Source organism: Lissotriton vulgaris, chromosome 2_1 (assembly GCF_964263255.1).
Source record: "Lissotriton vulgaris chromosome 2_1, aLisVul1.2, whole genome shotgun sequence".
Taxonomy (NCBI): Eukaryota; Metazoa; Chordata; class Amphibia; order Caudata; family Salamandridae; genus Lissotriton; species Lissotriton vulgaris.
In genome coordinates, this window is record NC_141687.1 from 1,107,330,464 (window position 1) to 1,107,352,052 (window position 21,589).

A 21,589-nucleotide genomic window follows, 5' to 3' on the forward strand; every position below is an offset into this window, starting at 1 on the left:
GGTGGGGATAGGCAAGAGGCGAGTCTTAGTTGGTGTTAGACTAGGTTTTATTGACTGAAAAAGTCTATCAGTACAGGTGGGGCGTGAAAACAAAGGTCGAGGTGAACGACTTCTCTCTCTCCTCGTCTTGGTTTGTCCGTCGGGCTCCCGTCGTCTTGTCGGGGTCCTCTTCCTCTCAGGCTCTCCGGACTCCGTCTCGACCCAGTCACCGCCGAGGGGGAGAAACAGAAAACAGAGGAGGGGTGAGTAAGGAGTACGAGGTTACAGCCAATACAGTGGGGAAAAAGGAGTGAGGGAATACAGTGTGCTTGTTTAGCGCTACGCTCAGTGAGGGAAGTGCACGAGGGTCCCTTTACTCTACGGGCCAGCCGATCGTCCCGTTCCCAACCTCAACCACCCTTTAACCCGACCCCATACCTCTGTTAGCCACGCCCCTCCTGGGGAGTGGCTGGGCGAATCGTGGATCCGGTGCCCTCCTGGGATCGTGGGGGTTGCCTCCCTCCGCAACCCGTCTGACTCGGCGCCACGGGGTACTTCCTCCTCTCGGACCTCCGGTGCTCCTTGGAAATTCCCCGGGGGTTCGTCGAGTCCCGCTGTGCTCGCTCTCCCTTGTATTCCGAGATCCTGGTGTTCTCCTCTTCTCTCCGTCGCCTCTCCTCTCTGCTCCTCTCTCCTGTCGAATCCTCTGCTCCACGCCGCTCCTCCACTCTGCAACTCTCTGACCACTCCTCCGGTGTATAGACACACCTGGTCCAGATTTCGAGCCTCTTTTAAAGGGAAGGTGAGTCCCTCCTCCTCCTCACCTGCTCCATGCCAGTTAAAGGGGCCGTGTTCGAAATCCTCTTCCTCGCCACTATACTGGATCGCCCCCGGGGCCCAAGTCGGGGGATCTGTCACCTGTGGAGAGAAGAGGGGGGGGGTCACAGCGTTTAGACACACTCCGGGGCGAAATGGGGACCGGCCCCTCGGCCCGGTTACAGGTTGCTAACAAAAAAATTATCCACCCTCTGACGGAAGTGTTGCTGGTGAAAATCTGATCCTTCCAAGATCACCATCAGTTTGTGGTGTGTAATTCGAGTCCAGTCTGTTTGTTAGGGCATGATCTTGTGCGCAAATTGTATTGTACCATCTGTTGCACACCAACAGGAATCGAGTTGTAGACTAATGATGAAGACATTGCCTTCAAACTGGCAATCAGAATCCTTACACCGGCATGTTTCCTTTGTTGACAGTAGAAGACATGCCAGCGGCTTTGAGAAACACTGTCTTTCCAGTGCTGTGGGCTTTCTCTGGATAGGAAATTGGGCTGATTTGAGGGTTTGAGCCAGTCTGCATACAGATTAAGCCCAATGTAGAATTTCCAAGAACACAGTGATTGACCTTTTTCAGGCATTTTTCTCCTTTCCAATACACGAGGAAAGCCAATTTCCTTTTGCTTTCCATCTGGAGAATCATGTCTTAACGTGGTGTTGTATCCCACAAGGGTATACTGAAAGTCCATCCATATTCAATAAAGTCTTGGAGAAGAACCTTGAGGGCTTGATTCTGCCCTGAAACTCAGAGTTAGTTTAGTACATTGATGACCTTCTCATTGCTTCTAAAACACAGGAAGCTTGTAGGGATTATACTATCACCTTACTGAACCATCTGACTGACAAGGGGCACATGGTGTCTCCGAGTAAACTTTAGTACTGTCTGACCAAAGTGCCGTATTTACGTCATCAGATTGAGAGAGGCAAGAGGAAGGTGTCACTAGAACGAGTGGAGGCGATCATAAATACGAATCAGCCTACTATCTAAAAAGAGGTCAGGATGTTTTTGGGAATTGTGGGTTACTGCCGACAATGTATTCCGAATTTTTCTTTGATGGCAAAGCCTTTGCAGAAGCTGACCCACAAGGATGTGAGTGATTCAATACCTTGGATAACGATTGCTTGCTTGCTTTCTTGGAACTGAGAGAGTGCTTGTGTTGCGCTCCAGCTTTAGGAATGCCTGATTACAACATAAAGTTTTTGAGGGTTGTGCTCTTGCTGTACTCACCCAGACACATGGAGGTGCCCGTAGACCAATGGCCTATTTCTCAGCAACATTAGATCCTGTCGCCTGCCTGGATGTCTCAAATCCATTGCTGCAACCGGTGTCAGTATTGAACGATGTGAGTGCATTGTTATGGGTCATCCACTTATTTTATATGTGCAGCACCCAGTTAAGCTCCTGATGACGAGAACCAAAACACATAATTTGACTAATGACAGGTTGACAAGGTAGGAACAGGTGTTGCTTGCCGCAGAGAACATCACTCTGAAGCGCTGTTTATTGTTAAATCCTGCTATCTTATTACCTGTTGCATGTGCTGATGGGGATGATTGTGAAGACCACGACTGTCTGGATGTCACTGAGCTTTGCACCAAGCCGAGACGTGACATTGTGAATGAGTCATTGTCTGATAATGATCAAGTCCTATTTGTTGATGGCTCTTGTCCAACAGAAAATTAAGGAAATCTGAGAGCAGCATTTGCTGTCTGTACCATCTCTGGAGAGGTGGAAGCTGCTTGTTTACCGGAAGTACACATAGCACAAGTAGCAGAAATCATTGCTTTGACCGGTATATGTCTTGTCTTGTTGTGAATGTATCTAGGACCCTAATTAAATATTCCAGATTTATGCCCTTGTATGGGTATAATAAATCATGTCCTTATAAAGGCATAAGAATCATACTCATATTTAGTCATAGCCCATGCAGCCCAAATACGGCAAGGCTACTTCCTTAGACTCCTAGAGAACACAACGAGTTATTTCAACAAACCAAACCTCCACCTACCTGGGAATTCACCATGCTTTTGTTTTGATTTGTCAAACACGCACCTTCCAGGTATAAATATACCAACACTTGCCTTAAGCAACACACGGTGGTGTGGAGCAGAGCGGCTATCTACTTATCCGAAGCCCAGCTGATGCGAGAGCCGAAGGAAGCCGTCCCTCCCTTTGACACACCGGGAAAGAAGCTGCCTTTTTTCACACCAAGAAATCCAGCTCCGGTGTTTCCAGTCACCCTTGCGGGTTACTGGGAGATCGAGTCCTGAGAATGAGATACAAGACCTCCTTCATTCTATAACCAAGGTACGGAGCTGATTAAAACCTTAAAAATAATTCTTGATTCAGATTCTTGGCAAAAACCCAACTTAACTTAAAACTGCAACTTACTTACTCCTTCTCACGTATTAGGCTTAGGTCAGGTACACCGGGGTAGGCGTATCTTAGAAGCACCAGTTGAGTTCATTAGTCAATGTTTTTATGCATGTAAATATTTTATCCGTTTTAAAGTATCATATGGCTAAGAAACCATATAAATGATTTTACAGTATTATTTCATAATACTCCTTTTACTGTACGCACTTTACTTCATGATAAGTATTGCAATTGTGGCAATTCATTTCTCTTGCATGAGAAAGAAGACTGCTCAATAAAATAACACTTTTTATTGAAAACGCCTCTCTATTTCTCTGCACTCTGGTGAAAATAAGCATGCACGATTGACTGAGTGAAGTAGCTGTCTATTGTTTTCACACAACTCTGGAGATATACTCCTTATTCTGGGGGAGCAAAGTTGTCATGTTATATGGTTGTCAGAAGCTAATCCCTTCTTGTCTAAATCAGGGAAGTTCGAGAAAGTTTCTAGTGACCTCTGAGCTAGCTGGCAAATCTAATTAAGTCTAACATAGTCAGTAGAGACCTAGATGACCTCAGTCCTATGTCTACACTACTGTTTATGTTATTCCAATGCGCAGAGCCTATTGGGAATATAGGAACTACACTACAGTCTCAGAGCATATCCAAGTCACCATCTATATCCACAGGCAGTATGGGTTCGGTGTACTACATGACTTCAGACAGCTCTGGTAGTAGAGAAGGTTCCTAACATCATAAAGCTTTCCCATTAGAAATGGGGAATATGTGAGACAATTTTTGGCAGCATTGCAATTACAGAAGGAAGTGGCAGTCTTTAAATGCACTGCCCATGGGAAGGGAAATGACTTTGTCACAATAGGAAAACACTACCTGGATGAAGTTGCTCGCTTTTGTGCTACACAAACATGCAATTTTAATGAAGAATATGTTGGGGAGAGTGCAGAGACTGCAGCGTATGCCACCTCACTGAAAATACCAAGACCATCAATTTGGAACCAGGAAAGACATGGGAGCAGAGAACCCACACTAATTGCAATAGCTCCAATGTAATTTATCTTATCACCTGCACCTGTGGAAAACCGTACGTCGGCATGACGACGCGAAAAATCAAACAACGAATCTGTGAACACAGAAGTACAATAAGATGTAAAAAGAACGGGACAAAACTCACAGATCATTTTCTAACGGCCCACCACACTACAAACGACATGAAGTGGACGGTCATCGAACAGTTGCAAGCGGGCCCCAACATCCAGGCCCGCCTCTTTGAAAAGGAACAGAGATGGATATACAGACTTTCCACACATATCCATGGGCTTAATGACAATATCCCATGGAACTCTGTGCTGAGATGAACCATCCTCTCTGTCTGAACATCAGCTCCCACAATTACGATTACACCAATGGCTGTCGGTCACTCTTCCTTTTCCCCCCTAACTATCAACCAATGTTTGAAGTACCAAACTAAACCCATCCAGTCCCCCATGGCCTAAGCACCTTCTCCCCACCTCACTTGCCCTGGTGCATTATGCCCCTCTGACTGAAGACACTTCTTCAGGCAAGTTATAAGACCCCCATAAGCATCTCCGGCAAGCGACTTGTCCTCATCTTCCTAGTGTTTTCTACTAATGACTCCAAGGGCATTTAAACCACATACAGCCCCCCCCCCTGTGTGTCTTGATCACCTTATATGCCCTCTGAAACTACCCTACACATGGCGCCGGGCGGCATACTCCGCTACTCCCGGGCCAATAGTGGTCACATTCCCTCTACGCAGGCTCAGCGCTCCGCTGCTGCCATGCATACCCTTTGATCGCTCTTACTGCCATAACTCCCGGCGCCGGGCGGCATACTCCGCTACTCCGGGGCCAACTGTGTTTACATCACTTCTGCGCAAGCGCAGTGCTTTGCCGTTGCCTAGCCAACAGCACAACAACATGCCGAGCGTTTCCCTCGCCTACCAACAGCATTTAGCCTCGCGCTACCACACATGCGCGGCTATCGCGCTACCACGCATGCGCGGCTTGTTGCCAGTTACCATGACCACCCTTGTCCCTCCGAGGCACCCATACTCTCCCGGGCGGAACCGGAAGCAACCTTACGGTTTTTAACACCGCGCCCACGCTGTCTCATTACTCCCGAGCAGCGAGCATGGGGAAGTAGGTGAACCGCCTGATCTCGCCCTGACAACTGTAAGTTATTCTTTCCTTCTTTACAGACAGGACCAAAATCGGAGGCCAACGCCAGTGCCCCAAAGGGACCCCTTTACTACCGACATATCTTTTTCTCCTTAGACTATGTTGGTACCGGCATAGCGCCCCCCTCCTGCTTGATGATGCAGCTCGAGTTGAGCTACAGCACTGTAAGCCCTGTTTTCCATCAGTCTGCCATACCTTAAGCTGTGAATTACTTTATGTTGTGTGTGTTTGTCAGTCCAGTTTGTCTTTTTCTGTTGACCACAAACTGTGATCAGGTCATACAAAAGTAATTAAATGTTACCCAGCTGGCACATTATTCAATCCACGGCGGTACACAATATGAGCACTCCTACATAGTGCACCCCTGAGTTTGTTGCCAGCATGTCTCTTTCCTATATAGCACGCACTAAGGCCAACAATAGACCTTACTCCATAGATACTTTATCTCCATAGCTAAGAGCACGTTTGCACAACACATGTAGACACGCTCTGCTTCGATGAAGGCACTGTGCAAAACACCACTGTGGGAAGCCAGAATAATTGCACGAATCCTGCACTCTAGCACTGCACTACGTAACAGGATAGTAATTATTTTATTCATTTCTTTTCCTTCCCTACAGGTTTTTAAAGCACCCTCCAGTCTAGGTGTGCGTCCCAGAAGCTGATTTTCCTTCTGGTTGTCCAAGGATTTAGGTCTGGGTGTGTCTTTTAGGGGGCACATACCACCCACTTCCTTGTTTTCGTCCTGAGGAATACCGGGGATGTTCCCCTGATGGTAGAAACATGTCGACCAACACATAAAACAGAGATAAGTGGACCGTAACTTCCCCACTATTATCTCAACCTTATCTTTTAATTTTGTCCAGTATCTTTTTTATTAAAACTTTATACAAAAGAATACCAGGACATTTTTAACACTCACATTCTTTTTTGTTTGCACCCCACACTTCACTACCAGCTCCACTGCAGTTGCAGGTGTTGAAGCACACCCAAGTGACGCTAGGCCACTTGGGTGGGCCCCGATGATGAAGCAAGTCACCACTAGGTGGTGAGTGAGGGGTTTCCTAACAAAGGAACAATTCTTCCTGAGTTCAGAAAAGAGCCTTCACATACCCTCATCGGGTAGTACTCCTCTATTTTGTTCTTTTGATCCTTGACCAGGGAATCAGGAGTATTTCCCGTCCGACGTTCACGGACACAACTCCTTACTCTCCTACTTGTTTTTCCAAGGGTTGGGCAGCGCACAGCTGCGAGAGTTTAAGACTTTCTTTTCTTTCAAATTTCACACACAACAGAGTGATCACTACACTAGGATGGCGGAAAATCAGGGTTTATCCTTTTCGACAGAAGAAATAGACTCAATCATGAGTGATCTCAATGCTTTCGCAGATCCCAGCATTAGCAATACCATTTCACAGACATCTGATTGGGAAAAACTCTCTGAACTCAAACGCAACCGAATCAGGACGATACTTCATGGAACAATTCTCAAAGAGTATGTGACAAACAACATGGCCCCCAAAGGTCTATTAGTGACCAATGCCCCACGGATTTTCTTGGAGGATGAGGAGTTTAGAAGGGATTGGGCACTAATAGCTTGGCACTGTACGCATGATTGGATCATGTTGATTTTAAAAACAGCCATAAGACTCTCAGAAAAAATCCAAATAGAAATCCAAAATGTAGAAGGCCAGATAAAAGCTACCATCACAGGGTACAAAAAGAGACTGGATGAAATAAATAAGGAGATCAATGAATATAGGGAAAACCTAACCCAACAGAAGGTCTCCAAATTCCAAAAAGATCTTAAAAAATTCTCTTTTGTCAAGGCCTACCCATACTCTGATAAAGATTACAAAGGGACCAGCGCACAGGACCAAGATTCTGATGCATCCAGTAATGCTTCCCACAGTTCCAACAGCAGTGGTGGCTCAAACAATAGCACACCGCGACAGAGAAAGAGAGGTGGCTACCAAGGCAATTACCAGTGGCCACAATATAATCAACCCCCTTTCAATCCATATCAACAACCACAACAATTTCCAATGTACGGATGGCAAACCCCCTTCCAGCAATATCCATTTCAACAAAACCAATACCGCCCTCCTTTTCAGAACAGAGGCAGGCGCGGGAGAGGACGCAACAGAAGGGGCAACACCGTCCATTGGGAGGAAGAGGACATGGTGAGCAGCAACACCAGGAACAAAACCGCATCCAACAAAGCGGGCCCCAGCAACATGAGGACCTAGTGACCAACCTATCGTCACATGTCCTAACAGACATCGAAAAGAAGGTCCTCAACAAAGGACTAGGATTTGTCCCAACTGCTAATCTTGATAGATTCAAATTACACTGCGAACTAGCAGGGTTCTTCAGAAAATTGAAACTCAAAGCGTTCTTTGAGAAGACCAACAAAGAAAACATGGAGGAAATACCTAATGAAACCGGCTTAAAAACCAAGTCAACCTTTGTTCCACCACCACACACCGTTCCTGTGGAGATAAACACATTTGAGCAAGCAGTGTTTAAAGACATAGAGTCCACAAGAATCCCCAAACGCTATCAGAACATCAGTGGAGCAGAGAGAAGAGCTCTATCAGACCTCAAAAGGGATGATACAATCGTTATTAAACCAGCCGACAAAGGCGGGGGGCTAGTGATCATGAATGCCACCGATTACCAACAAGAATGCAGACGATTGTTAGAGGACAGGAACAATTACCTCCCCCTCACCCAGGATCCCACAGATGATCTGAAAAGAGAAATTATGAACTTGGTGGAAGAAGCAGAATACAGAGGCGAAATATCCAAACAGGAAGCGGACTATCTGACCAAAACCGAAGAAAAAATACCATATTTCTACATAGTCCCTAAAATGCACAAGAACAAAAACCCTCCTCCTGGGAGACCAATAGTATCTGGAATAGGCTCACTCCTCGAACCATTGTCGAGATTCTGCGACTACTTTTTGAAACCAATTGTGCAAGGGACTGCAACCTATTTGAAAGATACAAAAAACCTCCTCACCATTTTAGAAACCATAAAAATGGAGGAAGACATGATATTGATCAGTCTGGATATAGAGAGTCTCTATACTAACATTCCCCAAGACGCCACCATAAGAGTACTGAAGGAAACTCTGGAAAAAACCACATGGGAACACAGAACACCCGTCAACTTCATCATTGACTGTGCCACCCTAGCTCTCAAAAGGAATTTCTTTGAATTTGAGGGATCCCTGTACCTCCAAATAGGGGGCACATCAATGGGCAGTGTTTTTGCTCCCAGCATAGCCGGACTCTATGTTTTTGATTTTGAAACACAACACATACTCTCGCCTAACAACCCTTACCTTGGAAACCTGGTGTTCTGGCGCCGTTACATTGACGACGTGTTGGCAATCTGGAAGGGCCCCCAGGAGATACTAACTACCTTTATCACCTGGATCAATGCACGTGACCCACATCTACACTTCACTCACAGCATAGATAAAGAAAAAATGATCTTCTTAGACATTGAAATCCAAAAAAAACAGGACACCTTGATGACTAAGACTCACTTCAAACCTACGGCCAAGAATAACCTTCTTAGGTTTGAAAGCTTCCATCCGCGGCCCCTACGGGAGAACCTCCCCTATGGCCAATACCTTAGGTTACGGAGGAACTGTACCAATCTCCAGGACTTCAAAGAACAAGCGGATAACCTGTCCACCAAACTGTCTCAGCGTGGATACCCCACCAAGATCACGAAAAAATGCAGACAACGGGCAAGGAACCAACCACGTCAAGCCCTTCTTGAGGAAGTTGTAAAAGATACTGAGAACATCCCTCTGACATGTGTCACGACCTACAATGTCATTTCCAATGAAGTGAGTAAAAGTATCAGAAAACATTGGTCAATCATCAACTCCGGATCATTCCACTGGGAAAAACCACTCTTTTCGTACAAAAAAGCCAACAGTCTAAAAAATACCTTGGTGAACACTAGACCCAAAAACAATCACAACACCAACGAACCTACATTGACTCAGATCTGGGGTTTACCACCAGTCACTGGACATTCACGCTGTGGGGACTGCAGCGTATGCCACCTCACTGAAAATACCAAGACCATCAATTTGGAACCAGGAAAGACATGGGAGCAGAGAACCCACACTAATTGCAATAGCTCCAATGTAATTTATCTTATCACCTGCACCTGTGGAAAACCGTACGTCGGCATGACGACGCGAAAAATCAAACAACGAATCTGTGAACACAGAAGTACAATAAGATGTAAAAAGAACGGGACAAAACTCACAGATCATTTTCTAACGGCCCACCACACTACAAACGACATGAAGTGGACGGCCATCGAACAGTTGCAAGCGGGCCCCAACATCCAGGCCCGCCTCTTTGAAAAGGAACAGAGATGGATATACAGACTTTCCACACATATCCATGGGCTTAATGACAATATCCCATGGAACTCTGTGCTGAGATGAACCATCCTCTCTGTCTGAACATCAGCTCCCACAATTACGATTACACCAATGGCTGTCGGTCACTCTTCCTTTTCCCCCCTAACTATCAACCAATGTTTGAAGTACCAAACTAAACCCATCCAGTCCCCCATGGCCTAAGCACCTTCTCCCCACCTCACTTGCCCTGGTGCATTATGCCCCTCTGACTGAAGACACTTCTTCAGGCAAGTTATAAGACCCCCATAAGCATCTCCGGCAAGCGACTTGTCCTCATCTTCCTAGTGTTTTCTACTAATGACTCCAAGGGCATTTAAACCACATACAGCCCCCCCCCCCTGTGTGTCTTGATCACCTTATATGCCCTCTGAAACTACCCTACACATGGCGCCGGGCGGCATACTCCGCTACTCCCGGGCCAATAGTGGTCACATTCCCTCTACGCAGGCTCAGCGCTCCGCTGCTGCCATGCATACCCTTTGATCGCTCTTACTGCCATAACTCCCGGCGCCGGGCGGCATACTCCGCTACTCCGGGGCCAACTGTGTTTACATCACTTCTGCGCAAGCGCAGTGCTTTGCCGTTGCCTAGCCAACAGCACAACAACATGCCGAGCGTTTCCCTCGCCTACCAACAGCATTTAGCCTCGCGCTACCACACATGCGCGGCTATCGCGCTACCACGCATGCGCGGCTTGTTGCCAGTTACCATGACCACCCTTGTCCCTCCGAGGCACCCATACTCTCCCGGGCGGGACCGGAAGCAACCTTACGGTTTTTAACACCGCGCCCACGCTGTCTCATTACTCCCGAGCAGCGAGCATGGGGAAGTAGGTGAACCGCCTGATCTCGCCCTGACAACTGTAAGTTATTCTTTCCTTCTTTACAGACAGGACCAAAATCGGAGGCCAACGCCAGTGCCCCAATGGGACCCCTTTACTACCGACATATCTTTTTCTCCTTAGACTATGTTGGTACCGGCATAGCGCCCCCCTCCTGCTTGATGCAGCTCGAGTTGAGCTACAGCACTGTAAGCCCTGTTTTCCATCAGTCTGCCATACCTTAAGCTGTGAATTACTTTATGTTGTGTGTGTTTGTCAGTCCAGTTTGTCTTTTTCTGTTGACCACAAACTGTGATCAGGTCATACAAAAGTAATTAAATGTTACCCAGCTGGCACATTATTCAATCCACGGCGGTACACAATATGAGCACTCCTACATAGTGCACCCCTGAGTTTGTTGCCAGCATGTCTCTTTCCTATATAGCACGCACTAAGGCCAACAATAGACCTTACTCCATAGATACTTTATCTCCATAGCTAAGAGCACGTTTGCACAACACATGTAGACACGCTCTGCTTCGATGAAGGCACTGTGCAAAACACCACTGTGGGAAGCCAGAATAATTGCACGAATCCTGCACTCTAGCACTGCACTACGTAACAGGATAGTAATTATTTTATTCATTTCTTTTCCTTCCCTACAGGTTTTTAAAGCACCCTCCAGTCTAGGTGTGCGTCCCAGAAGCTGATTTTCCTTCTGGTTGTCCAAGGATTTAGGTCTGGGTGTGTCTTTTAGGGGGCACATACCACCCACTTCCTTGTTTTGGTCCTGAGGAATACCGGGGATGTTCCCCTGATGGTAGAAACATGTCGACCAACACATAAAACAGAGATAAGTGGACCGTAACTTCCCCACTATTATCTCAACCTTATCTTTTAATTTTGTCCAGTATCTTTTTTATTAAAACTTTATACAAAAGAATACCAGGACATTTTTAACACTCACATTCTTTTTTGTTTGCACCCCACACTTCACTACCAGCTCCACTGCAGTTGCAGGTGTTGAAGCACACCCAAGTGACGCTAGGCCACTTGGGTGGGCCCCGATGATGAAGCAAGTCACCACTAGGTGGTGAGTGAGGGGTTTCCTAACAAAGGAACAATTCTTCCTGAGTTCAGAAAAGAGCCTTCACATACCCTCATCGGGTAGTACTCCTCTATTTTGTTCTTTTGATCCTTGACCAGGGAATCAGGAGTATTTCCCGTCCGACGTTCACGGACACAACTCCTTACTCTCCTACTTGTTTTTCCGAGAGTGCAGAGAAGACAAAACTCAGCATAATGTTAGCTGTTGCAGACACATGGCATGAATTCATGCGATTGCAAATGAAGGCCACAGATCAGGAACAAGCTGGTTGGATCAGAGCAGGTTGTGAGAAATGAGAGAGCGACAAATGGGTATCAACTGATGGTAGGGCAGTGTTACAGGATTGTGTGTTGAACCCAATGGCAAGGCAGATTTGCGGAGCAGCTCATATAGGACGGGATAAAATTGTGAGATTATTCAGAAAGAAGTGGTTCAATTCAAGGCTTGGTGTGAATGCAGAAGCAGTGTGCCATCGGTCTGTCACAAGCTAGAGGAATGCCGGGAAAAAGATGGTTGTTGCTCTGAGGCACATTGACAGATCACGGGGTCCCTTCAATTGGATTCAATTTAATGTTGTTGAGATGCCTGTGTGTAATGAATTAAGGTACATTTTGTTTGTAGTGTGCATTTTTTCTTGATGGGTGGCAGCTTATCCAACTAGAACAGAGGTCTTCAAACTTTTGTAGGCTGAGCCCCCCCAGCTAATTTTTTTGAAATGTCGGGCCCCCCACCACCGGACAGAAATTTCTGGAATCTGGTACACTATATAATCGACTGCCATCCGCATATAACGGGCCATATATGGCAAATAATGTTAAACACAAGAAGAGTGTTTAGTAAACTGTAGGTTTGTGAGTGGGTGTGGTTAAATGACAGAGGCTTATTACACAGTTTAAATCAAAATTTTCCAAGATGAAATGTGCGCAAATTGTTTTTACTATGAAGCTTTGTTTTACACATATAACACATGATTTGACATAGATTGATAATAACATAACAACATTAATGCGATGGGTGTGCCTGTTTTTCACCACAGAGACGGTCAATCTGTGGATGGAATTTTGCTACTGCCATCCTCAGGTTGTGCTCGACATCTAGTCTTGACCGGTACTTAGTCTTTAACACTGCAAGAGCTGAGAACCCAACCTCACATAAATAGGACGAGCTGAAAGGCAAGAGAGTTTTGATAGCAGTTTCTCTCAAAACTGAATGATCTGCAGACATTTTCAGCCAAAACTCTCCCAATGAGACTTTGCTGAATTGCATCTGCAGAGTGTGGTCACTTTGGAGATCAATCAGTTCTTCCTGCATGCCAATTGGGAGATGGCTCCCTACCTCTCGCAGAAATGGTTGAAAGACCCAGTCATTGAAGTGATCGCTGTCCTCTGGAAAACACTTTTTTAAACTGTCCCTGAGAGACGTCAGGTGATTTTTTATTATCTCACCAACACTTGAAAGTTCACATTCAGTCTCCTCAAGAGCATCTACTAAACATGGAAACTGCTCAAACAGGCCATCTTCAACTAGTCTTCTCCATAATTCCAGCTTCTTCTTGAATGCAGTTATTCTTTTGTTCATGGTAAAATAAGTGATTTCAGCTCCTTGCAGAGACAGATTCAGGGAATTTCTTTTCTCGAAAATGTCAGCAAGGTATGCTAAAAGCACAAGCCAGCGGGGATTGCATAGCTGTTCTGCTTTGCCAGGGTTCAAACACAGAAGAAACTGCCGTACTTCATTCCTTAATTCAAAGATGCGAGTCAGCACGTTCCCCCGGGATAACCACCGCACTTCTGTATGAAACAGCAAGCCATCATGCTCAGCTCCTATTTCTGCACATAAAATTGCAGAAAAAGACGAGCTCTTGTGGCATGGGTCTTTATGAAATTTACTATTTTTATAGCAGAATTAAGCACATCCTCAAGTTCACTGTCTATGTTTCGAACAGCAAGGGCTTCCAGGTGTATCATACAGTGGGTCCACAGAATATGTGGAGCCACTTTCAACACATTAGCTTTAGGCCACACATTGAAGGAGCACCCTCTGTGCAGATTCCAACACAGTTTTCCCATTTTAAACCATGGATATTCATTTCATTTCATTTCATTTCATGAAGCTTTATTTGGTGCATTAAAAGAACAATGACCATAAAAGCACATAAGCAAAATGATACATAATTATACAGATAAAACAGGATTAAAAAATCATGCTTTTCCTAAGCTGCATTGACTTACATAAAAACGTGGCAATATAAAAACATTTGTCCGGAGAATTCAATTCATAAATCAATTTCATAGCATCATCAACATTATAAATAGCATATTTTTTAAAAATTGGTTTTAGATAAACAATCCTCAAGTTCATATAGAGAGTACAAATTAGCATAAAGTGCAGGGTGCTCTGTTTCAAGTGATCATCGCATGGGCATGGTCCAACTGGATGCTTTTTTAACTGTGGGAAAGCCACTAATCCATGGGCCAACCCAAGTCTAAGTCTAGTCAGAACAAACCTATGAGCTGGTCTGGTTACCTGGCTCAAGTACAATTGGGGGCCCTCACTTTTCATATATTTATTGTACAGAATAACTGAAGTGAGGTGTCCACTGGATGCTACATGTTTTTGGGCTCTATGCATCATGAAAATTTGTTTCATGTCTGACTTTGAATAGGTACTAGCAGAGCCTGGATCAGCCACTATATTGAGTCCATATATAATTTGAAAACTCTCCACAATATATTTGAGCCATGGTATCTTCAAAAAATTATCCAATTTGAGACAATCCCCAATGACAGACTAGTTAAAGGGTCTCTCTTCCTTATTCCAGATGGCACGCCATACCATTAGTGGCCTAAACAAAATTAGGTCACTTAAGTAGGCAACCCCAGGTTCCCTATGGATCAAATCAGTGGAGGCTGATGTGGGAACACATAGCAATTTTTAACAAAACAATTTTCCTCCCTTTGCAATGAGTCAGTGTTAGTATAGCCCCACAGCCCCGCCCCATATAATGCGATGGCAACACTCCTCGCATTATATATTTGGATCATGTCTCTTATTTTTCTGTCGCCGATCTTAGTTGCAAAATTAAAAATACCATAGGCGCTTTTCTTCATTTTGGACCTAACATTCATTAAATCATACGACCAACTACCATCATGAGAAAAGAGGACGCCCAGATAACAGAATTTACCCACACCTTGAACTTTCACTCCATCAATAAAAAAGGCATGATTTTTCTTAACTCTAGCAACACAGATCATGGTATGAATGTTATTCTTATTGATAACTAGCTTCCGTTCACTGATAAAATCTGAAAACTGGTCCATCAGTCGCTGCAGACCTATCAGAGTCCGGGATATGAGCACAGCATCATCTGCATAAAGCAGAACTGGGACACCTGTTCCGCCAATCTGGGGAACATCTGCTTTGACTGTTTTCAGGACCATATTGACCGCATTAATTAAAAGAGTAAACAAAAAAGGGGCTAGGACACAGCCCTGTCTAATCCTGCGTTTTACTTCAAAATTTGGGGTACAATCCCCTCCTACCCCAAAACGCACACAACTTTGCATTCTATCATATAATCTAGCTAGGAAGAAAATGATAGCCTCCGGTGCCCCGAGTTCCAACAAGACTGGCCAAAGAATGGAATGGTCCACAAGATCCAATGCGCTGCTTAGATCGGCAAAGCAAAGATATAGGGTGCCTGGCTTAGCCCTGGTATACTTTCCGATAATTAAATCCAAGTTTAATCATTGATCAAGTGTTCCTCGCCCCTTTCTGAAACCATATTGGGAGTTTGCCAAGATCTCATTTTCTCCCGCCCACTCTTCAAACCTAAACAACAGCACCCTACTCATAATTTTTACTGAAGAGTCGAGCAAACTAATCGGGCGATAATTACTAGCTGCCGCCTTGTCCCCTTTCTTATATATAGGGACGATGATGGAGTCACCCCACGTAGGTGGAATCTGGGTTGTTACGGCTGCATTCAGTGCCAGTGTAAGTATGGGTCTCCACAACCATGGGACTGTCTTATAGACGTCGATGGGTACTCCATCTGGACCCTGGGCTTTTCCCCCCTTGCTAGACTTAATGCTGTTTTCAACTTCTGAGAGGGTAATGTCTAGAGGGACTATAGATTGAGAAAAGGGGGTGGTGATGAACAGAGTGTCTGAATTAAGCAGACCACTCTTACCCAGTCCAAAGATCAGGGCTTGATCCATCACCGTTTTTTAGCTCACTGCACCATCCCAGCTCAGAACTTGGCTATATGCAAATTAGTCTGGCCCTGGCCCAGTGCATAATGGGAACAGGGCAGACCAAACTACCAAGCCAATTCTTATTCTGGGAAGGAAACAAGCTACCGGGGACCGGTTTCTGGCATTTCAGCCGTCTCCGGCCCGGCTTGCTTGAATCCTGATGGTGCAATGAGCTAGGGACTCACATCTGAGTATACCCTTCCACGCTTATGGTGGACAAAATTGGTTCATAAAAGGGGGTGGTGATGAACAGAGTGTCTGAATTAAGCAGACCACTCTTACCCAGTCCAAAGATCAGGGCTTGATCCATCACCGTTTTTTAGCTCACTGCACCATCCCAGCTCAGAACTTGGCTATATGCAAATTAGTCTGACCCTGGCCCAGTGCATCATGGGAACACGGCAGACCAAACTACCAAGCCAATTCTTATACTGGGAAGGAAACAAGCTACCGGGGACCGGTTTCTGGCATTTCAGCCGTCTTCGGCCCGGCTTGCTTTAATCCTGATGGTGCAATGAGCTAGGGACTCACATCTGAGTATACCCTTCCACGCTTATGGTGGACAAAATTGATTCAGAAAAGGGGGTGGTGATGAACAGAGTGTCTGAATTAAGCAGACCACTCTTACCCAGTCCAAAGATCAGGGCTTGATCCATCACCGTTCTTTAGCTCACTGCACCATCCCAGCTCAGAACTTGGCAATATGCAAATGAGTCTGACCCTGGCCCAGTGCATCATGGGAACAGGACAGACCAAACTACCAAGCCAATTCTTATACTGGGAAGGAAACAAGCTACCGGGGACCGGTTTCTAGCATTTCAGCCGTCTTCGGCCCGGCTTGCTTGAATCCTGATGGTGCAATGAGCTAGGGACTCACATCTGAGTATACCCTTTCACGCTTATGGTGGACAAAATTGATTCAGAAAAGGGGGTGGTGATGAACAGAGTGTCTGAATTAAGCAGACAACTCTTACCCAGTCCAAAGATCAGGGCTTGATCCATCACCGTTTTTTAGCTCACTGCACCATCTCAGCTCAGAACTTGGCTATATGCAAATTAGTCTGACCCTGGCCAAGTGCATCATGGGAACAGGGCAGACCAAGCTACCAAGCCAATTGTTATACTGGGAAGGAAACAAGCTACCGGGGACCGGTTTCTGGCATTTCAGCCGTCTTCGGCCCGGCTTGCTTGAATCCTGATGGTGCAATGAGCTAGGGACTCACATCTGAGTATACCCTTCCACGCTTATGGTGGACAAAATGGATTCAGAAAAGGGGGTGGTGATGAACAGAGTGTCTGAATTAAGCAGACCACTCTTACCCAGTCCAAAGATCAGGGCTTGATCCATCACTGTTTTTTAGCTCACTGCACCATCCCAGCTCAGAACTTGGCATATAGCCAGGTTCTGATCTGGGATGGTGCAGTGAGATAAATAACGGTGATGGATCAAGCCCTGATCTTTGGACTGGGTAAGAGTGGTCTGCTTAATTCAGACACTCTGTTCATCACCACCCCCTTTTCTGAATCGAAGAGGGACTATAGGCCACATTTTTGGTTTGACATCAGTAGAACCAGTTCCTTGAAATATGGCAGAAAAGTGGGAGATCCAGGCCTCGCTACCAACATTAGATACAAGGTGTGGTGCTTTATCATCCCTAAGAAAGGGAGAATTTACTGTGGACCAAAACAGGCTGTTATCTGAGATTTCTGCCGCCCGCGTTAGGTTATCCCACGCTTCTTGTTGTAACTCCTTCTTTCTTCTAGACAATGCCAATTTATATTCAGATCTCAGGTGAACAACCAGAATTTTGTCCCTTGGTCTAACTCCTAGGGCCTGTTTCAATCGAGTTAAGATGGCTGTACATGCATAATCGAACCAACCCTTTCCCTGTTAGGGCATGACATTCCTACTATTGGAAAAAACATCGTCAATATTTTTAATAATTTTAATAAAATTATCCATAATAACAGAAGATGTACTACACATATTCAGAATGCCTTTAATTTTAACCAACGATTTGGATATGATCATGTTCATAACAATTGCCGATGTTTCCCCTTTCCATCTCATCCGTGTTCCGTTTCGCCTATGCGGCTCAATGTTACACAACCTTCTGGTCACCTGCTGTCTACTATACTTCCATAACTCAGTTTCCATAACAATACGATTATGTTCACTAAGTGTAGGGTCCTGGATGACTGAGGTCAAAACATTTGGCGCAATAAAAGATGATGCCATAACATAATCGATGAGAGAGTTAAAATTCCTTCCCGTATATGTCGGAATAGTTTGACCATTCGCATCCTTGCCATTTTAAACCATGGATATTCAAGAAGTCATTGATAATGTCAAACAAATCAGAACCTGATGCTCGCCCCTTGATTGGCTTGCAAAATAAAAAATCTTCCAATAATAGTGTTTCATAACAATAGCGAACATAAGCAATTAAATGGGCATCTTTTGACACATCAGTTGCTTCATCTAATTGCACAGCAAACAAACTGGATTTCAACCGGGCTATGAGCTGTCCCTGGATATCTTCTGGCATGTCAGAGATGCGGCGGCAAACTGTTGTGTCTGAGATGGGTATGCTTTTGAACTTCTCTGCTGCTTTTTCACCAAGCAGTGTCCTAGCCATGTCGAGCAATGCTGGGAGAATCACTTTTTCTCCATCTACAAAGGGCCTTTTGTTTTTAGCAATTTGGTATGCTACTTGGTATGAAGCTTTTAAAGCATTTGCTGGAGTATTTGCCACATGTTTCACCACTTCTTTCTGCTGAGTTATGTCCTGCAACTTCCTGGCAAAAAAAATCTCTGCTTTTTCCTGCCAGAGATCCATGTTTTGTTTCAAAGTGACGCCTCAGTTTGGTTGGCTTCAAGCTGTCATTAGCTAAGATCACGCCACAAACCACACACTGTGGTCTACTTTCTCCACTAACAGCAATGCAAGTGAACCCAAAGTCCAAATAGGAGGCATCATATATCCGTGTTTTTGCAGCTTTTCTCTCTCCCTCTGTTTCTGTATCAGCCTTTCGCTTGACCACTCTACCATCTTTTGGAAGCAGGAAACGGTCCATGTCAAATGTGTGCTTAACCTAAGATACAAAATTCCGAAGCTGCATGTTAATGAATAGTACATCGCTACAATTTTACAGCTTCATGAGGTAGAGCAGGTTTTGTAGTTTCAAAAATATCTTTACAAAAATGCTTCTTATATCATAAATAAAAAATGTGGATAAAAGACAAATGTTATGATAAGTGGATAAAAAGGGTATACACCTGTTACAACGCAACTTTTACAACTACCTACTGTGTTCAATAACTTTTGGTTTTAAAAGTACTTTCTGTTTCCTTGCTGTCTAGCAGTTTTCAGGCAACAATACAAATGTCGGTTTTTACCCATAAAGCCTCATATTCAAAGAACACATAGAAAAGTTGAGCTACTGTACCAGCAGATTTGAGAAAGGAAGCAGTCTCTCAAGCCTGCCATGTTTTTTGTGGAAACAGAAACGATGTATATACAAATGACATCATATGAAATAGAGTCCTCAAAATAACATTTAAATGGCTTTTTACATTGGATAAACAATAGGAGAGACTGCAAAATATGTGGCGGGCTCCTCAAGCAGTGCACAGTTACTGACAGATGTGGCAAGGTCTTGATCACCAATCCAGTCCACTTTGTTGCCCTGGTTCTAGTGGCGGCTGCTGCACATAAAAAGTGGTAGGGCGTGGGACATGGGAGGGGTTGAAATAAACAACTAAGTGAAAGCTGTAGATACTAATGAAAATAACCCACTTTAGATAGCAGAATAGTTGTGCAACTAAATCAAAGCAAGAAGGCACCAGTGTGCTGAAGAAAGCAACACCCTGCAAATCTACAGTGAAGCTCTTCAAAAGCTTTCTTATCAGCCTCTCAAAATATTAAATCTATTCACTCCCTTCATGTGTTTGTGGTGCTTGGTTGCATGTGTGTTTTTCTCTGTGCTGTGTGTACAGTTTCCGTGAGGTTGAGGCACTCTTGCTTTGCTTCCTGAAAATTAAACATCTTAATTCTCGTGTGCTTCTGTTGTCTGGTAACAAGTGGCTGCCTAAAAGCGAATCAGTGATTCCCTTGTGAGTGCAGGCATTTTTGTAATAATGTAAAAATTAAAATCTCTTTGAACAACAGAATGAAGTATTGCGGGGTTCCCAAGGCCTACACGCTCCAGAGATTACCCACTTACACACAAGAACTGTTGGCACGGAAACTGTAAAATGCAAAGAACAAGTTTATTAAGACCCCATGGGGTGGTGGTACACTCAAACAGCACCCTTCGGTAATGCAAGAGGTATCACACCGAACACCGGTGTGACCCCGTTTATATACAATTTTGGGGCAATAAAAGATAGGCGGCACAAGTTTAAGACACAGTTTTAGAGACATATATGGTCATGTTTTGGAACACTGCCAGCTCATTGGTGGGTTTCAAACCCGCTGGTCAGTTAGCGGCACATTCCTGAGGGTTTACGGGTCAGTAAGAACTGCGCATGTGTGGCTTGACCAGTACTAAAAATAGCCTGTTACTGGGCAGATGAGAGTGGTCAGTGGAACAGACAAAGGACTAAAGGACACGTCGGCCACGAGGCCGCTCATGGTCTAAGATGGCCGCTGCAACATTCAAAATGGCGTTTATCGTATATAGCCAAGTTAAGGAGGACAACGTGTAGGTTCAGCTAATCGCTAATCCAAGCGGGCCAAATACGACAGACGACCCTTTTAGCGTTTAGCTGAATCTACCTCATAATGAACATAGTCTGGATGTTCGTCCTTGATGTCTATTAACATAATTTGTGTCACCTCTTTGTGTAGCATTATTTTGTCATGGGCAAGAGCTCGTTTCGATGGTAAGCAAGCTGATAGACACATTGAACATAAGGCAGGGCCACATTGGATACACAAGCATATAAAGAACATTGCTCCCACAAGTATGCAGAGAATTGTCAACAGTTTCCAGCCCCAAGTTACAATCATGGACCAGAACCATCCAGAAAGTGTCCAAGTTCCATTGTCCGGGTGTATTTCGGCAGCTATCTTATGCAGCTTGGAAATCGCATCATACACAGATGGAGAATTATCAGGCACGTAAACACAACAGCTGCTTCCGATGATTCTACATGCCCCCCCACGATCAGCCAAAACAACATCCAGCACCATCCTGTTTTGGAGGGTGACAATTCTGGAAATCTGCAGTTCTTCGGTAATATTCCCCAGGGCAATAGCAGTGTCATTCGCAACAGCCTCGACAACGCGAGTCAGCCGTCTGATTTTCCGGCTGTTCAATGCAGCCCCCACAAAGGAGAATAGTCCCAGATTGAAATCCACATACTGTTGTAATGCAGTGTCCGTTTGATCAATGTCCTCTAAAGCAACAGTTCGCTTAACTCTGTTCAAAACAAAATCGTGGTACAGAGTATAGTCGTTGTGATACATCGGAGGGGCAATGAATACAGGAGGTAGCACAAACGATACATAGCATGTGCCCAACCACCCCACCGGAAGCTGATGGTACCCC